Here is a 15941-nt window from a genome sequence, read left to right on the forward strand (position 1 = left end):
CATGCTGGTTGGCGGAATGCTGGAAGTCGTAGGACTTTTTTCTGTCGGAATGCCCACAGAATTGCTCTAAACCTCCTGAATTTTAGAGGAAGTTTGCAATCCTAAACACAAACCTGATTCTCTGGCTACAGTCCTATACCTGGACATGAGGCCTATCGAACTTAATGAGACTTACTTTTGAGTAGACATATATAGGATTGCATTTGTTCAGAGCTAAGACCCATTGATTCAGCACAATAGTTTACAACGCACAAGTGTGAACAGAACTGCAACCTTCCTTACAAGTAAATTCCACTAAAATCACCAAGACTTACAAAACCAGTGTATACATATTTAGCTGGGAAAGTGCCTCCATGAGTTTAATAGGACTGACTCCATAGTTGGTCTGCAATCCTAAACAGACTTACAGTGCAGTCCTAAAGTGTGTGTATGGGGGGGTGGGGTGGCAGATCCTGTGCCACTTCCTAAGCTGAGTAGGGGGCTTACCTTGGGTTTCTTCGGAGCAATTAGCAGATTTTTTAACCTCCCCCCAACCCCTCCAGCTCCATGCTGGCATTGTCGAGAGGCCCAACTCTGGGGCCCCTCTGGGAACTAGAAGGGTTTTGGATCCAGTAGATCCAAAGCTGCCCTGGAATGCCCCATTTCAAAGCCCTAATGCCAGTCACCACTGATGGTAGATTATGCCTGCAGAGCTTTCTCAATGCATGACTCTAGCTCCAGAGTACACATGCCCCTACACCACCAGCAGGACTCCTCTCCACCAGTAGAGGGGCTTGTTGCCCCCATCCTGTGAAAATGGCGGCCATCAAGCTGTCAAGTACGCTACATTAATGTTGCTGCTTGACGGCTGCCATTTGCACAGCCACTGTCTATTTCCGGAAATACAGGGAGTATTTCCCGGGAACAAGAAGACGGGTGCCAGTGCGCATCCTGAGGCCCCAGGTAAGGAGCTGGGGGCTTGGCACAGCTGGACTTGACGGATCGCTCTGAAGCGTGCCAAAGCGCTTCGGACCAACCCTACCCACTTCGAGCTACTTCATACCCCCTCTGCCTCACCCAGAGCACCCCGCTTCAGCTTGGAGTTCAGGCTCCGCTTCAGGCCAAAGTGGTGCACAGCCCTAGTAGTAAGCTCTCCTTTTCTAGAGGTATTTAAACAGGCCGATCAGCCATCTGTCAGCATGCTGTAGCTGCATCCTGCATTGCAGTTCATGCATTGAGCAGGAGGTTGGACTAGATTACCTCCAAGGGGCTTTCGGTAGCTATGCTTGTATAATTTTTGTGGAATTTATTTAGGTTGATTTATTTGCTTTATAGCAAGTTGTCAAAAATAAGGCCTGGGAACCTTATATAAATATACTAAATTTTCTTCTTCTGAAGGTGATTGGACAAATTCCTGGAGGAGAAGGCTATGAATGGCTACTAGTCCGGATGGCTCTATGCTACATCCAGTATCAGAGGCAGTATGCGTATGTATACCACTTGCTGGGGAACATGGGTGGGAGAGTGCTGTTGTGCTCATGTCCTGCTTGTGGGTTTTCTGTGGGCAGCTGGTTGACCACTGAATGAACAGAATGCAGGACCAGCTGGACCCTGGGTCTGATCCAGCATGGCTCTTCTTATGTTCTAGGTCTAAGTACGGTGGCCATATGTCTGTGGGGCTGGGGAGGAGATGACGAGAGGAATCACTGCTCTCCAATTACAGGAATCTCCAATTACAGATCAGAAATAACAGTATCCCATTCTGGAGTCTCTTGAAGCTCAAGTGGGAAGCTGGTAGTAAGTTCAAGGCAGGAAGAAAGTAGGACCCTCAATAGCTCCAAGTGGGTCCTGCTAGCTGAAACTCTCTGCACTTAGGACAATAGGGCGATGTTGCCTCTGCAGGTAGCTTAAGCCAACTGAAGCCATATGTAGGCTGACAAGACCTATAGTGTGATCAGCTCTGCCCCTCCAAGAGGTGCTGGCTGGATTGTTCAAGGGCCCTTGCCTGATTTTGTAGCCTGAGACTTCTGCAAGGCTGGGGAGATGAAGGTTCTGCTGGTAACTCATCCTCTGAACCAAAGTTTGATGGCAGAGTTGTGTCCTCTGGTCAGCAGGGCCCTGAATAAGACACTGATTGTCCTACCCCTGAGGAAGCAGCCTGTGCCTCGTCCTCATCAGAATCCTCTGCTGCACACTGGAAGGCCCGATGGCCGGGGGTCAAGAAAAACAGGTGATGTAAATGCCATCCGGAGCAAGCAGGCTGAGAATTCTGGGCAGCAAAGTCAACAGAACATAAGAAATGCATCCTCCATAAAATCTGCAGATAGGCCCTGGCTTACCTATTCCTGCTCAGGGTGTGGAGGACCACATCAGCACTCTCTGTGCAGATTCAAGGATGCTCAGTGCAGGTTTTGCAAGAAGAAGGGTCACCTTGAGCGAGTCTGCTGTTCTAAATCTGTCTGCCAAGGTTCAAAACAATAAGCCACAGTAGCCACCCCACCCCCGCCCTGGATGCATAGCAGCAGGGATTCCTGTTTTCCTTGCTGCGCACGGGCGTTCCCAATCAAGGAAGTCTTGCATGGAGGAGGAGCGCCAGGGACTCAGTCAGCTGGGATTCACCCCCGCCTCCTCCCCAGTGGAAATGGAGTGGGGTGGGGGAAGCCTGGGCAGGGCAGAGCACAGGGGACTTGGCCAGCTTAGCATCACTGTGCATGGCCCTGGCGGGAAGCCTGCACACAGCAAAGCCTGGCTCAAGCATCGGGTGGAGGATCCGCCTAGTGCTTCAACCAGGGAGCAAATGACTTCAGGTGGGCATGGTGATGCTCACCTGATGTCAAGTGGCCTGAGGAGAGCCGGGTGGGTGGGTGTTTCTTCCCATCCCTTACCCTGCATTGCACCCCTGCTTTGTTTTGTTGTTCATTCGTTCAGTCGCTTCCGACTCTTCGTGACTTCATGGACCAGCCCACGCCAGAGCTTCCTGTCAGCCGTCACCACCCCCAGCTCCCCCAAGGTCGAGTCCGTCACCTCCAGAATATCATCCATCCACCTTGCCCTTGGTCGGCCCCTCTTCCTTTTGCCTTCCACTTTCCCTAGCAGACCTCTGCTTTAGTGCCTGTTTAAAAACAGTCAGGGAGGGAGCCCTATGCAGACGCCATGGTAGGGTATTCTACAAAGACGGGTCCGCCACAGAAAAGGCCCGATCTCTTGTACCCGGCAACCTGATACATCTTAGCAGCGGGCATCTGACCAAGGCCTCTGTGGCTGATCTTAGGACCTGGGCAGGTTTAGATAGGTGCAGGTTCCCAATCCATCCCGTGGCAACTGCCACAACACACGCCATTCAAGTGACTGAACTCTTTTGAGGGCGAACCCGAGTCTGGAATGGATGCTCGTGTGCCTCTTCTGGTAGCTGGCTGTTGCAGGACAGCAATACATTGCTCTTGAGGTGCGGCAGGGAGTACGGTGCAGGACGCAGCAAGACAAATGAGCGTAGGTGTAACATCCTTTTGTTCCTTTAGGTCATAGAATCATAGAATAGTAGGGTTGGAAGGGGCCTACAAGGCCATCGAGTCCAACTTCCTGCTCAATGCAGGAATCCAAGTCAGAGCATCCCCGACAGATGGCTGTCCAGCCTTGCCTTGAAGGCCTCCAGTGTGGGAGAGCCCACCACCTCCCCAGGTAATTGGTTCCATTGTTCAGCTCGAGGACCAAATTCCATTGCAACGAAGCTTTCGGGGTTGTATTGCAGTGGTGGGTGAGGTTTAAAAAAGTGGATGGGGCCAAAAACACACAAAATACGAGCATTGTTTAACTTAAAGCTTTTGCTGCCAGTAACTTAGCTGTAGGAGAGGCATTCGAACCTTTTAGGCTGCCTTTACACTAAAGAAAACCCCCACAATCCTCCCATTCTGGGGCCTTTCCGTGTTTACCACGGTTAAGGAAATATCCAAGGCAGGTTAGGTTGAACAGTCAGAAATGTATTAAAGCACATCACGGCCATGGGAGAGACAGGCAAAACTGTGTCTCTCTAAACAAAAGAAACCAGGATGCATTTATACAGACTGAAAGTTGAAGAACAAAGAAAACACACTATGCATGCTCAGAAACCAATTAGTACTCAGCAACAGTCATCAGCATAGTGGCCATCTTATCTTTAGGGATGAGATACTTTGGTGGATAGGAATTTCTTGCTTATAAGCAAGTTACAATTACCTTCTCATGGTCAGACACACAAACACTCGATCCCATCAGGCACCTCGCCTGAACCAAACTACTAAAAGGCCTAGTCAGGCCTACTGTCACACCAAGGACTCCCAAATAGCTGAGAGGGGAAGCTTTTAATTTTCTAGGTTCCAGAAAACCCATTGAAACAGTATCATCTAGTGGCTGTCTTAATTGCGTAACTTTCCAAGTTAAAAAGATAGTTCATTAGTTCCAGATTTGTTTGAGATGGAATAACCAGGAAATACATCTGGATGTGCCCTGGAGGTTGACGACGTCATGAAAAGGGCCCGCAAACTTCAGTGAGCGGGCAATCTCAATAGCAGCATAAAAGCTCTGTGTGAACGAGCCCTTAGAATGGGGGGAAAACAGCTCAATGCCAGGAAACCACCAAATTTTCGGTGGTTGGGGGAAAAGGGGGTCGGGCCAGTCCCCAACTCTTGCTGAGACCCACGCCCCAGGTTTGGAGGAGCAGTGGCTGCTCATTCATCCACACCTGCCTCTTGGGCCTAGTGGATTCCTTGTCCATCACCTCCCCATTGCTTTTGGGATCTCTTGGCTGTAGTCTGGTCCCTTCCCTGCCCAAAACCATGCAACGCAAATGACTCTTCTATTTATGGCTAGACATATTTTAATAAGTTACAGCTCGGCTTTTCACTGGGCTAATCTGTCATCTCCAACAGACTCTTCTAAAAGAATGCCCGCAATGTGAGGCTACACTTGGCAGGAAACATGACCTCATTCTGTATCTCTTATTTCCTATTGCACAGTCTGTTTTCAAAAGGAAACAAGTGAGCTTTTTAGCGTTCCTCCATCTGTCCTTTTTGAAGACCCCTGCGCTGTTCTGCTGCAAGAATCAACACTAACAGACACCAAACCAATCCACAGTCTCGCCTGGTGGATGGATAAACAGCTGGTGCACGTTTGTAACTGGCAAAATGGCTTTTCCAGGTCTGGGAGATTTTATACTGTAATTTGTTTCCTGAACAGAGATATTGTCGGATAGTTGAGAAAAGGATTGTTCCACTGACTGTTAAGACTAGGACTTCTATGGGTTTAGTACATCTACGGATAAAAGAGACTCAAATCTGCTCACTTATATGTACAAAGCAAGTCTGTTGTAACATTCTGGGAAGTTTGGCGTGAAGATTTGGCATATATTATCACTATTTGAAAGATGTGTGCTGGAATCCTATGCATGTTTACTTGGAAATAAGTCCCACTAAGTTCATGAAGTGAGGCTTATCCCAAGGGTGCACAAGATTATACTAGCCTTAAAGGAGCTTGATATGGTTAGTAATGTTTTCTTTTTTGGTGATTCTTGTTTGTTTTGTTTCTGTTCGTATTATCTCAGCTTTCTATGATTAGACTAGCATCCTTTCTGCCTCCCCGTGTGTGTGTGTGTGTGTGTGTGTGTGTAAGTAAATGCTGACAGTGCAGTTTGAAGAAAATAGCTTAGCTCCCATGGACTGAGGTGCCATCAATATGCAGATGACACCCAGCTCTACCTCTCTTTTTCATCAAACCCAGGTGAGGCAGTGGCTGTTTTGAATCAGTGCTTTGGCATGGTAACGGACTGGATGAGGGCCAATATACTGAAACTAAATCCAGACAAGATAGAGGTACTGTTAGTGGGTGGTTCATCTGCCTGGCTAGGAGATTTTCAACCTGTTCTGGAGGGGGCTGCACTCCCCTTGAAGGATCAAGTTCGTAATTTGGGGGTGCTCTTGGATCCAGAACTGTCACTTGAGGCACAGGTGAACTCAGTGGCATGGAGCACCTTTTATCAGCTTAGGCTGGTATACCAACTATGCCCTTATCTGGACAGAGATAGCCTAGCTAGTTATCCATGCTCTGATAACTTCTCGTCTGGATTACTGCAATGCATTATATGTGGGGCTGCCTTTGAAAACGGTCTGGAAACTTCAGCTAGTCCAAAATAGGGCAGCAAGATTGTTAACAGGGACTGGCCGACAAGATCACATTACACCAGTACTTTTCTAGCTACCAGTCCATTTTTGGGCCTGATTCAAAGTGCTGGTATTAACATTCAGTGCCCTTAATGGCTTGGGGCCAGGTTATCTGAAGGATCACCTCCTCCCATATGTGCCTACCTGGACCCTAAGATCTTCCTTAGTGGTCCTTTTCTGTGAGCCCCTGCCAAAGGAAGTGAGGTAGGTGGCTACCAGGAAGAGGGCCTTTTCTGCTGTGGCACCACGGCTGTGGAATGAGCTCCCTAGAGAGGTTCTCCTGGCACCTACGTTGTACTCCTTCCGGCACCAGGTGAAGACCTTTTTATTCTCCTAGGATTTTAGCATTTTAGCTTTCTAGTCTTTTAGCTTTGGTGTTTTAAATCTGTATTTTAAATCTCTGCATTGTTGCTAAGTTTTATTCTGGTTATACTGTTATATCGTGGTTTTAAGCTTTCATATTTTATATTGTTTTATGCTGCGCTTTGTGGTTTTAATTTTTGTGAACTACCCAGAGAACTTTGGCTATTGGGCAGTATAGAAATGAAACGTAATTAAAAAAAAATACAATTCAGGGGCATCAACAGTTGAAAATTTCATTTTACTATATCAATAATGAAGGTGATCAGAATGCCATGCCCACCATAGAATATTAGGGTTGGAAGGGGCCTGTAAGACCATTGAGGTCAGCCACCAGTTTAACTATTTAATAGTTTGTGGCTGAAATCCAAAATCTACTTACAAGTCCTATTCAAATCAATATACAAAGTGCTGGCATGGATCTTAATATGCAAACTGATTTTTTTCTTTTGTTTTATGGGAGTCGTCCACATATGCATTTGTATGCCCCAGCCATGGGCTTCCAGAATTTAGGGGTGCCAAGAAAGTGATAAGTCAGAACCAGGTTTACTTACAAGGAGACATTTATTGAGTACTTACAGCGCACATGCGTACCCAATCGTTGGATTATCCAAAAGCTCTGCACTAAGAGCTGTGCTACAAGATGACTTTTATATCATATGTGTTATTCAGGCATAGCAGTGAGGTAGTATGACAGGTGCAAGCATTAATTAGAGTTCATCTACAGCTTTCCCAGCATAGCCTAACAGTACTTAGTAACATATTTGGCAGAAGCAAGACCATTGCAATTTTCTCAGCATGGACACCTGTGGCTTAAGATAAACATAGCTTCACTTCTCAGGCACATCCTAGGCTCTGATAAGATAAATGGTACCAGAGCTCGTTAGCATGGAATGTGATGAGGGGACGCTACCCTGGCGTTTGACTTATCTAAGGAACTGGCAGGCCCAACTGCAAGGGATTGCAACTAATAATGAACCAAAGCAGAGAGCATTATGGATCTCTAAGCGAGTCTAAAAGTACTGTTAGCTTGCTTACAGGCCTGGAGCCCTACAGCATATAATGGAGACATAAAGAAAGAAAGCAAAATTCACTTCAGTAATATATTCTATTTATTCATTCCATTGATCAGTAGCACAATAAAAAATAGTTTTCTGAACAATATAGAAAGTAGAACAGATTTAAAATCATACTGCTTTTTTAAAATTGCATTTTATATTTGGAAACCAAATATATAACATTATGAATAAGCTTTTAAGACAATAAGAACAAAATAAAGTCTCCTACTACAAAACGAAACAAAACAAAACAGGAAGTTATGACAAAAAACTGCAGCAATACATGGTGGGATAGGAAGAACTAACATCTTTGTTCCTTACCAACAAAAATACTCAGTAAGTAGGAGTGAAGCAACAGTCACAACAGAATCATTCAAAAGTAGACAGAGTCCAGAGTTTCATTATATCTTAGCAACATTTGAGCAAGCTTCTTCATAGTTGCCATGTGGTAAGTTGGCTGTCTGTATTCATCTATGGACTAGCAGTGAGGAGAGCAGGGCTAATCGTAATGTGGGGTTTCTGGATGCCAAATGCACCAATCATCTGCAAAATCATTTGTGTAGAAGAGAACTTGGAGCTGGTTTACAAGCACGTGTATATCGCTTGATCTCTAATCCAGCATCGGATGTGTGAACCTGAACTTTTGAAATGTGTTGAGTTTGAGATGACATCCAGTAATACAGAAGTTCCTTCTGTGATTCTCCAAAACTCAAGATAATATAGGAACTGCCTCATACTGAGTCAGACCTTTGGTCCATCTAGCCCAGTATTGCTGACCTTGACTGGAAGCAGCTATTTCCTAGCCCTACCTGGAGATTCTGGGGATTGAACCTGTGACTGTCTGCTTGCAAAGCAGGGACTCTACCACTGAGCTATGACCTCTCCCTGCTTGCTCATCACAGGAAGGGCCTAGCCTGACCAAACACTCCTTAGACCTGAGCAGTTGGATCTTCAAGGAGAGATGTGCATGTTTGAAAGCTCCCCAATGTAAACAGTTCATTTTTTGTAGAAAGCTATGATATCAGGGGAAGGAGTTCAATCTAACCGTAATCTTTTTCTTTTATGTTTAAGTAAATTCAATCATAAAGTTCTTGTTTTATGTTTACGTAAATTCAAACATGCAACCTTCCACCTATGGTATGATGTGGTACAGTCCATGAAGCACAGTATCACGTGCTGTTGCTGCATGTTTAGATTTGAGCACCACTGAATGGAGTTATCAGCTCTGGCAGGGTTCTTGTGACATACAGCCTTTTCTGTTCTTTGGTACCCACTCTTGTGCAGCTGCCCCACCCCATCAGCGAAATCTGGCACAATACAGAGAGAACATGGATGTGCTACTCTTCGAATGGAAGATACATGTCTTGGCTGTTGGCAATATGATGGCTTTTCCTCATATGATCAGGAACAGTCGCTAGGATGGCCATATGTCCAGTTTTTATAGAGGATGTCAGTGCCAGCAATATTGATTTGAATAGGACTTGCATCCAAGTAAGGAGATTTAGGACTGCAGATAGATCAGCTGTCTCCAACCTCATGGCCTCCAGATGCGTTGGATGACAACTCCCATCATCCCCAGCAAACATAGCTAAATGTAATTGGTGGTGGGAGTTGTAGTCCCAAATGTCTGGAGGGAGAAGTCTGCTATAGTTGCAGTGGGCTACCAGGGAAGGGGCAGACCTGTCTTGTCAGAGGTCTGAACTGATCCCATGGAGAGGGCTTTTGCAATTAGGCTGAGGCTCACATTAAAGTGGCCAGAGATAGCCTACCTCAGGGTTAGATCCTTCTGAAGAGTAGCCCCTAAAACACCACTATTTTAACTTCTCTTCAAGTTACAATTCGATGTGTAGCAGCCCAAGAGGAAGACATTGCAGAGGAGGCAAAAACCTATTTCGTCCAGGATCAATGTGGGTTCCACAGGAACAAATTCTTTCTTGGCCCCAGTTTACACATCCAGCTATACAGCACTGTCAGGTTGTAACTGTGGGCTGGACACTCCTTCAGCTTGGGTTGGCAAGGATTCAATGGAAAGAGCACCCCTCGTCAGGTCTATCTGACTCCTTGTTCTCACTGAAGTAGTAGTTAACCTGTGCCTTGGCTGTAGTGCTTAATTTTATTATAAGGCAAGAGTGAAAATCCTCAGGCCTGAGGGCCACATCTGGCCCTCATGTGGTCTCAGTCAGGCCCTCGGGGTTCCCCAGATGGCCATAGCTCTTTCCCCTGACTACTGATCCTGTGGTGGTTTTCCACCGTTTATGCCCTTTCCCCCCTTTCTAAGAGGTTGAGATGCCTCTCCTAAGACTTAGTTACTGGCAGTAAGGGGTTTAAGCTAAAAATGCTGCCATTTGGGGGTATTTTAGCCCCACCCCATTTTGTCTTTGCCCCATCCACCACTGGAATGTGGTTCCTAAGAGCTTTTCCCTGAGGCTGAAAGCTGTCCCACATTTCTGGTTTATGAGTTCTAGCCTAGCCTTCCATGGAGGGAATTTTTCCTGCATTTATTATTTTTATTTCTGTTTGAGTAGGAGAGAGGAGCATATAGATGTATGAGATCTTGCAAATGTTAAAATATTATTGGATTAGCTATGTATTACATGTTAAAGGTGCTAGTTTTCTTAAACAAAAAGCAGAATTTTTAATGTTTGCTTTATATTAGCACTGTGCTGAAATTTCCTCCCAGATTTTTTTTTGACCATTCTCATTCAATTTAATAGAAAAGAAATTGCTTTTGAAAAGAAATTCAAAGGAGAAGAAATTTCGGAGAAACTCACATGGGTTGGGTTTCTCATGCTTACCTTACTATGATGTGGCTGAGGAGTGTGCATGATCGTGAGAAAGACATCATTAGGCAATTCCTCCCATGGGGCTTTTTCAGTTCAGGAATGGCAGGTGGCCTGGGAGGCTGCAGAGCAATGGAAAGATGTGTAACAGAGAGAGAAAACACAAACAGCACCCTTGGTCACCTCACGGTGATTAAGTAAGCTCAAAAACCAAAAGAAATTTAAAATTCTGCCTCAGAAAAGTGGAAGCCTCAAGACAGTTGATGCTGTTGTGACTTGCAGGAACAGTGCAAGAAATCAAAAACCCTTAGGAGAAAAGAAAGGAACTGTGTTACAACCCCTGCCAATAGTGAGCCTTATCTGTGAGAAACTGTTGAGGAATTTCTCCTCCCCTAGGAGAAATTCAGTGAAATTGTTGCCCCAATTTCTCTGCCCACAAATAGGCTGGAGAATTTTGAGAGGCCATTTGTGGGCCGCTCTACTTTATATTTTCTCTATACACAAAGTATATGAGCACAATCCCATTTCTTACAACGCCCTAGTCATGCATTCCCTGTCGATGTCATGGCCACCCTTCTGTGAGAACTGCACCTGCACAGGGAAGGAACTTGTAAACATATTGTAAACAAGAGCCAGTGTAGTGTAGTGGTGAGAGTGACAGACTGGGAGCCGGGAGATCCGGGTTCTAGGCCCCACTTGGCCATGGAAGCTCACTGGGTGACTTTGGGCCAGTCACAGTTTGACCCGACCTACCTCACAGGGTTGTTGTTGTGAGGATAAAATGGAGAGGAGGAGGATAATGTAAGCCGCCTTGGGTTCCTTGCAAGAGGAAAAAAGGCGGGATATAGATACAATAAATAAATAAATAAAAATATCCGAATTAATAACCTAACATCAATTGATTGATTTGATTTGTACCCCAACTTTCTACTAAGAAAAAATGGCACTCAAGGCAGCTTACCATCGTAAATAAAACTTGATTACAACAACAATAAAACAAATGCATTAAAACACAAAAACAAAACAACAATAGAATAAAAATAAAATAAGTATACATTTTAATGTGTTATTCATTGTAGTGGTACCATGCAAGAGCGGTAGTAAAACCATATACAAAAACAAGTCCTTTCGATGAAAATCTCTTCTAGAAGTAGGCCTGACTATCCGTTTTAGTCAAGCAAAGACAGTAGTGATGCGAGGACCTTCTCTGATGTTTCTATAATGCGCAAGGAAGTCAACTCTGCTACCAGACCCCAAATCGTGAGTACCGACTGAGGCCTGTTTGTTCAAAAAACATGAAATCTATGAGGAAGCAAGCCCCGAGCATGACGGCTTTCATTTTAACATCAAGGTCCAGTGGGAACTGGATTCCAATGTCATCCGCATCCGTAAAGACCTCCCTCACAAATCCAGTCCAGTACTTGGAAACTCGTCCAACTGTGTGCAACTCATCCACTGACATCACCTCAAAATTCACATCACCACCACAGCTGCACACGAAACAAGGCCCGACAATTCTAAGCATGTCCCTTTCGGCTGCGTTTTGGATGGCGAATCTAGGCAGGCAAGGATCCCATATCTGTTTAACATAGCCAACTAGGTGGCCTGGGGGGGCTTGGACAAAAAGCTCTTGCAAGCAGCAGGGACAGAAGCAACTGGAACACCGGACAGGTCGTATGAACTCTATGATTTCCTGGCCTGTATTGTCAACGATCTTAATAATAAATGGTCGCGATGCTCCACAGCAGTTTAGCGTACAGCAGTCATTTTCCTCAAATGCAAAGTACACTGTTTCCCCCAAAGCGTTTTTTATTTCATATTTGTTGTAGGTCTCAATGGTAGCGATTATTTCCAGAATCTCAAATTGCTGATGAATTAATAACCGGTCAATCTGGCTTAAATATTCCAATCCAGGAGGGCAGCTGGGAGGTGGAAGTGGTGCTGGCATCCAAACACGAGAAGCACTAGGATAACTGTCAAATGAGGAAACTCCATAAGCTCCCGGATAAGTCTGGAATGAGTAGCTAGGCTGTCCTAGACTACTGGGATAACGTGGTCTGGAGCCATATGGAGGGTATCCATATGATGGCTGGGGTCTGGGATATACAGGTACTGGATATCTAGGAGCCGGTTGTACAAGTAGAGATCTGTTTGGCTGCATTTTCATGGGCCTGTGTACAACTGTTCTTTGGGAAGCTACGCTGTGCTCTCAACGAGCCTTTTTGTAGTAACCCAGCTCAGATTGTTGTCCAACAGGAATTTGCTTATATTAAGGACCATCCAATTGTGTGAGCTTCTGAAATGATCATGCCCACACGTAGGTTGAACTGAGTACTGCTTATCAGTGGGCCTATTGTTGAGTCACAGTGGTAGAGTTGGGGCCCTGCTAGGGGATTGGGAGAGGGGAAGTTCCAGAAGCTTGATCAGACAAGTCCAAGGTCAGGCGGGTCTTAGACAAACAGAACAAGAAGTGTTTTCATGGCAGACTATGGCGGGGTGGTTTGCCATTGCCTTCCCCAGTCATGACTACCTTTCCCCCAGCAAGCTGGGTACTCATTTTACCGACCTTGGAAGGATGGAGGGCTGAGTCGACCTGAGCCGGCTACCCGGGACCCGGCTTCCGCTGGGATCAAACTCAGGTCGTGGGGAGAGTTTCGGTTGCAATACTGCCGCCTGCCACTCTGCGCCACACGAGGCTCTGAGTAGCACCACAGAGAGCTCCAAAGAAGGGAAGCAAAGTCAGACAGGTTTGAGGTCAGGCCTAGGATAGGCAGAACAAAGTCACAGAGAGCAGTACAGAGTGCTCCAAGCGGGGCTAGACGCGAGACAAAACTTGTATGCTGCTAAAACAACACCTAGCAGACTCTGATGAGCCTTAACTAGGATTTTGGCTTCCTTGAGGTTGTTAGCTCTGCCTCCACACTGAATTAGGCCTTCTCCCTTACAGAGACCTTGCTTTCTCTGGAAGCATTTAACTGTGACAATATGGAGGCCACTGTAGTGTGGTGTTGGCTTTGGAGCTGGAGTCTGAGAACAGTAATGTGCCTTTGCATTACTTCGCATCAGGGGGCCAAGAGGCAGGGGGCCAGCCCCATGGGCATTTCTAGGGGAGATGGTTCTGAGGAGATAAGGGATTTCAAAATCAGAGCACATCCCCGTCCTGGTCCAAGAGATTGTCTATATCTGATGGCTGTTCCCCTGAGGAGGGGAGAATCGGAGCCCTGGATCTTGACTTTTAGTTTCTGTTGTCCTTTCTATTGGGCTTGAAGCTGAACCTGCAAGGGAAAGAAGAAGTTAAGTTAGATCTGGATCTCCGTAGTTGACTGCAAGGGACATGCCAAAACAACCAAATCTGTAAAGAGGAGACTTCATGCTTTAGGCATGCAGAAAACTAGAAATCAGGGAGAAGACCATTCAAGACAATGGAAGAACACTGAAGCATCTGAGCCCTCACCTACAGTCAAAAGCTTCTCTGAGATGCAGGTCTGCAGTTTCATTGGAGTTTGAATCAAAAGCTACTTACCAAAATAAGTCTTGTGTTAATTCCTGATGATTGTCATTGCTTGCCGTGCTGAAAGACGACAGTAACAATTAAAACGATGCAAAATGGTTCTTGCCGTATCTGGAAGGTCCAGCCCAATGCCCATGGTTGTTACCATAGCTGGCACTCCCATGAGAGAGGGTGAACGCCCTCATATCAGGAGGGCCACTTGCCATAACTGCTGTCTGCTCACCAATCAGGGGGCAATGCCTCATCTGAGGAAGGAAAAGGAGGAAAGGGCTATCAATGGCTACTAGTCTTGATAGCTATGTGCTACCTCCAGTACCAGAGGCAGTGAGCAGTACATCAGTTGCTGGGGAACATGGGTGGGAGAATGGTGTTGCGCTCATGCCCTGCTTGTGGGTTTCCTGTTGTCAGCTGCTTGGCCACTGTTTGAACAGAATGCTGGACCTGAGGGACCCTTGGTCTGATCCAGCAGGGCTCTTCTTATGTTCTTATGAAGGACCCCTCAGAGCCAGGCAATGGGCAGGCGGGTGCTCTAGAGAGCCCTGCCAGCTGCTCACCTGATGCAATGAAGGCTGCAGTAGGAAAGTATCTGGTGCAGCTCTCCAGAGAGCCTGCCAGGCCCAAATGCCTCATTTTGAGGAGGTCCTTCCTCAGAGTGAGGCACTGTGGGCAAGGTAGCCTTGGAGACAGCACATGACGTGGTGGCACAGGCAGCCTCTGTGGCCCTTTGCCCACAATGCTTCACTCTGAGAAAGGGCCCCTCTGAGTGAGGCATTGAGGGGGGAGTTGGCAGAGGTGGTGGCAGTGACAACGCATCCTCCCACCTCAGTCAATGGGGCATCTTGCACTGCTGCTGATTGTTACTGTTTAATTGGAGGCCAAATTAAATAAACTGGAGCCCAAGAGCCAGCTTCTACTCCCTCCACCTCGGTCAAGCTAGGTCCTCTTCAACATGTGCCTGGTTTTCAGTGGCGTATGGATCTGAAATGAATAGAGAACTCATTCGTCAATTGGGTAGGCAAGAGGAACCCTGGGTATATGGCATCTCCAACTGACAATGGCTTTATCAAATTACTGAAAGAAAGGGAACAGCAGGAAAACAACTTGCTTCATTGTTTAGTTTCTTGTCTTTCAGATGGCTGTACTGCACCTTGCAACATGTATTTAGAATCAAAATACATGTCATGAGGTGCAGATCTGTGGCCGTTTTATCCCATGCAATTAAGGTTGCAGGCCAAGAACTGTAGTCCTATCGCTCTGTTTCTACAAGTCCTCTATAGCAGGGGTCTCCAACCCCTGGGCTGCGGACCAGTACTGGTCCGTGGCCTGTTAGGGACCGGGCCGCAGTAGGGGTGTGGGAACCCCCCCTTACCTTGGGTCCGCGGGGGGGGGAGGCGATCCATCCCTCCCCCCTGCCTCGGAATCCTCGCTGGCTCTGGCCCTGTTATTTGCAGTAATAGCCTATTACTGCGAAGAACAGGGCATCCCAGCAGCCAGAAGTACTCCCCCAGCCAGAGCCGGCCGGCAGCTCTGCGGCGAGTCCAGGGCCGGCGAGGATTCCGGGGAGGGGAACGGATTGCCCCCCCACAGACCCAAGCTAAGGGGGGTTCCCACACCCCTACTGCGGCCTGGTCCTATCCCCCTCTGGTCCGTGGAAAAATTGTCTTCCATGGACCGGTCCCTGGTCCCAAAAAGGTTGGGGACCGCTGCTCTATAGCATGCGGCACGGACCTGAATAATGCCCTCCACCCCACCAAGACATCTTCGATGTCCAATGGGTAGGCAAGATGGGGTGTGGGAATATGCCATTGCCAATTGATAATGCCTATGTCAAGGCACAGGCACAAGGAGAACAATAGGGAAAAACAGTAACTTGAGTGCAACTCGCCAAGCAGCTTCATGTTTTGTGCATCGATTCATGTTTTGTGCATCGATTCATGTTTTGTGCATCGATTCATGTTTTGTGCATCGATTTTGTGCATCGACTCTCCAGCCAGAGTCTCCTACATGTCCTTCTCTTGGCATGGAAAGATGGTCTTGAAAAAACAAAACAAATATCCCCTAT

General features: G+C 46.7%; 1 pseudogene across 1 annotated transcript; it reads right to left on the minus strand.

Moving 5' to 3' along the window:
• Positions 1-5996: 5996 nt before the first annotated feature.
• Positions 5997-12331, minus strand: LOC146346597 (phospholipid scramblase 1 pseudogene; annotated as a pseudogene). Its single transcript, XR_014789977.1, has one exon. The product of XR_014789977.1 is annotated as a phospholipid scramblase 1 pseudogene (transcript).
• Positions 12332-15941: the final 3610 nt, after the last annotated feature.

Source organism: Heloderma suspectum, chromosome 4 (assembly GCF_057233095.1).
Source record: "Heloderma suspectum isolate Gila_16-S chromosome 4, 16-S_ref, whole genome shotgun sequence".
Classification (NCBI taxonomy): Eukaryota; Metazoa; Chordata; class Lepidosauria; order Squamata; family Helodermatidae; genus Heloderma; species Heloderma suspectum.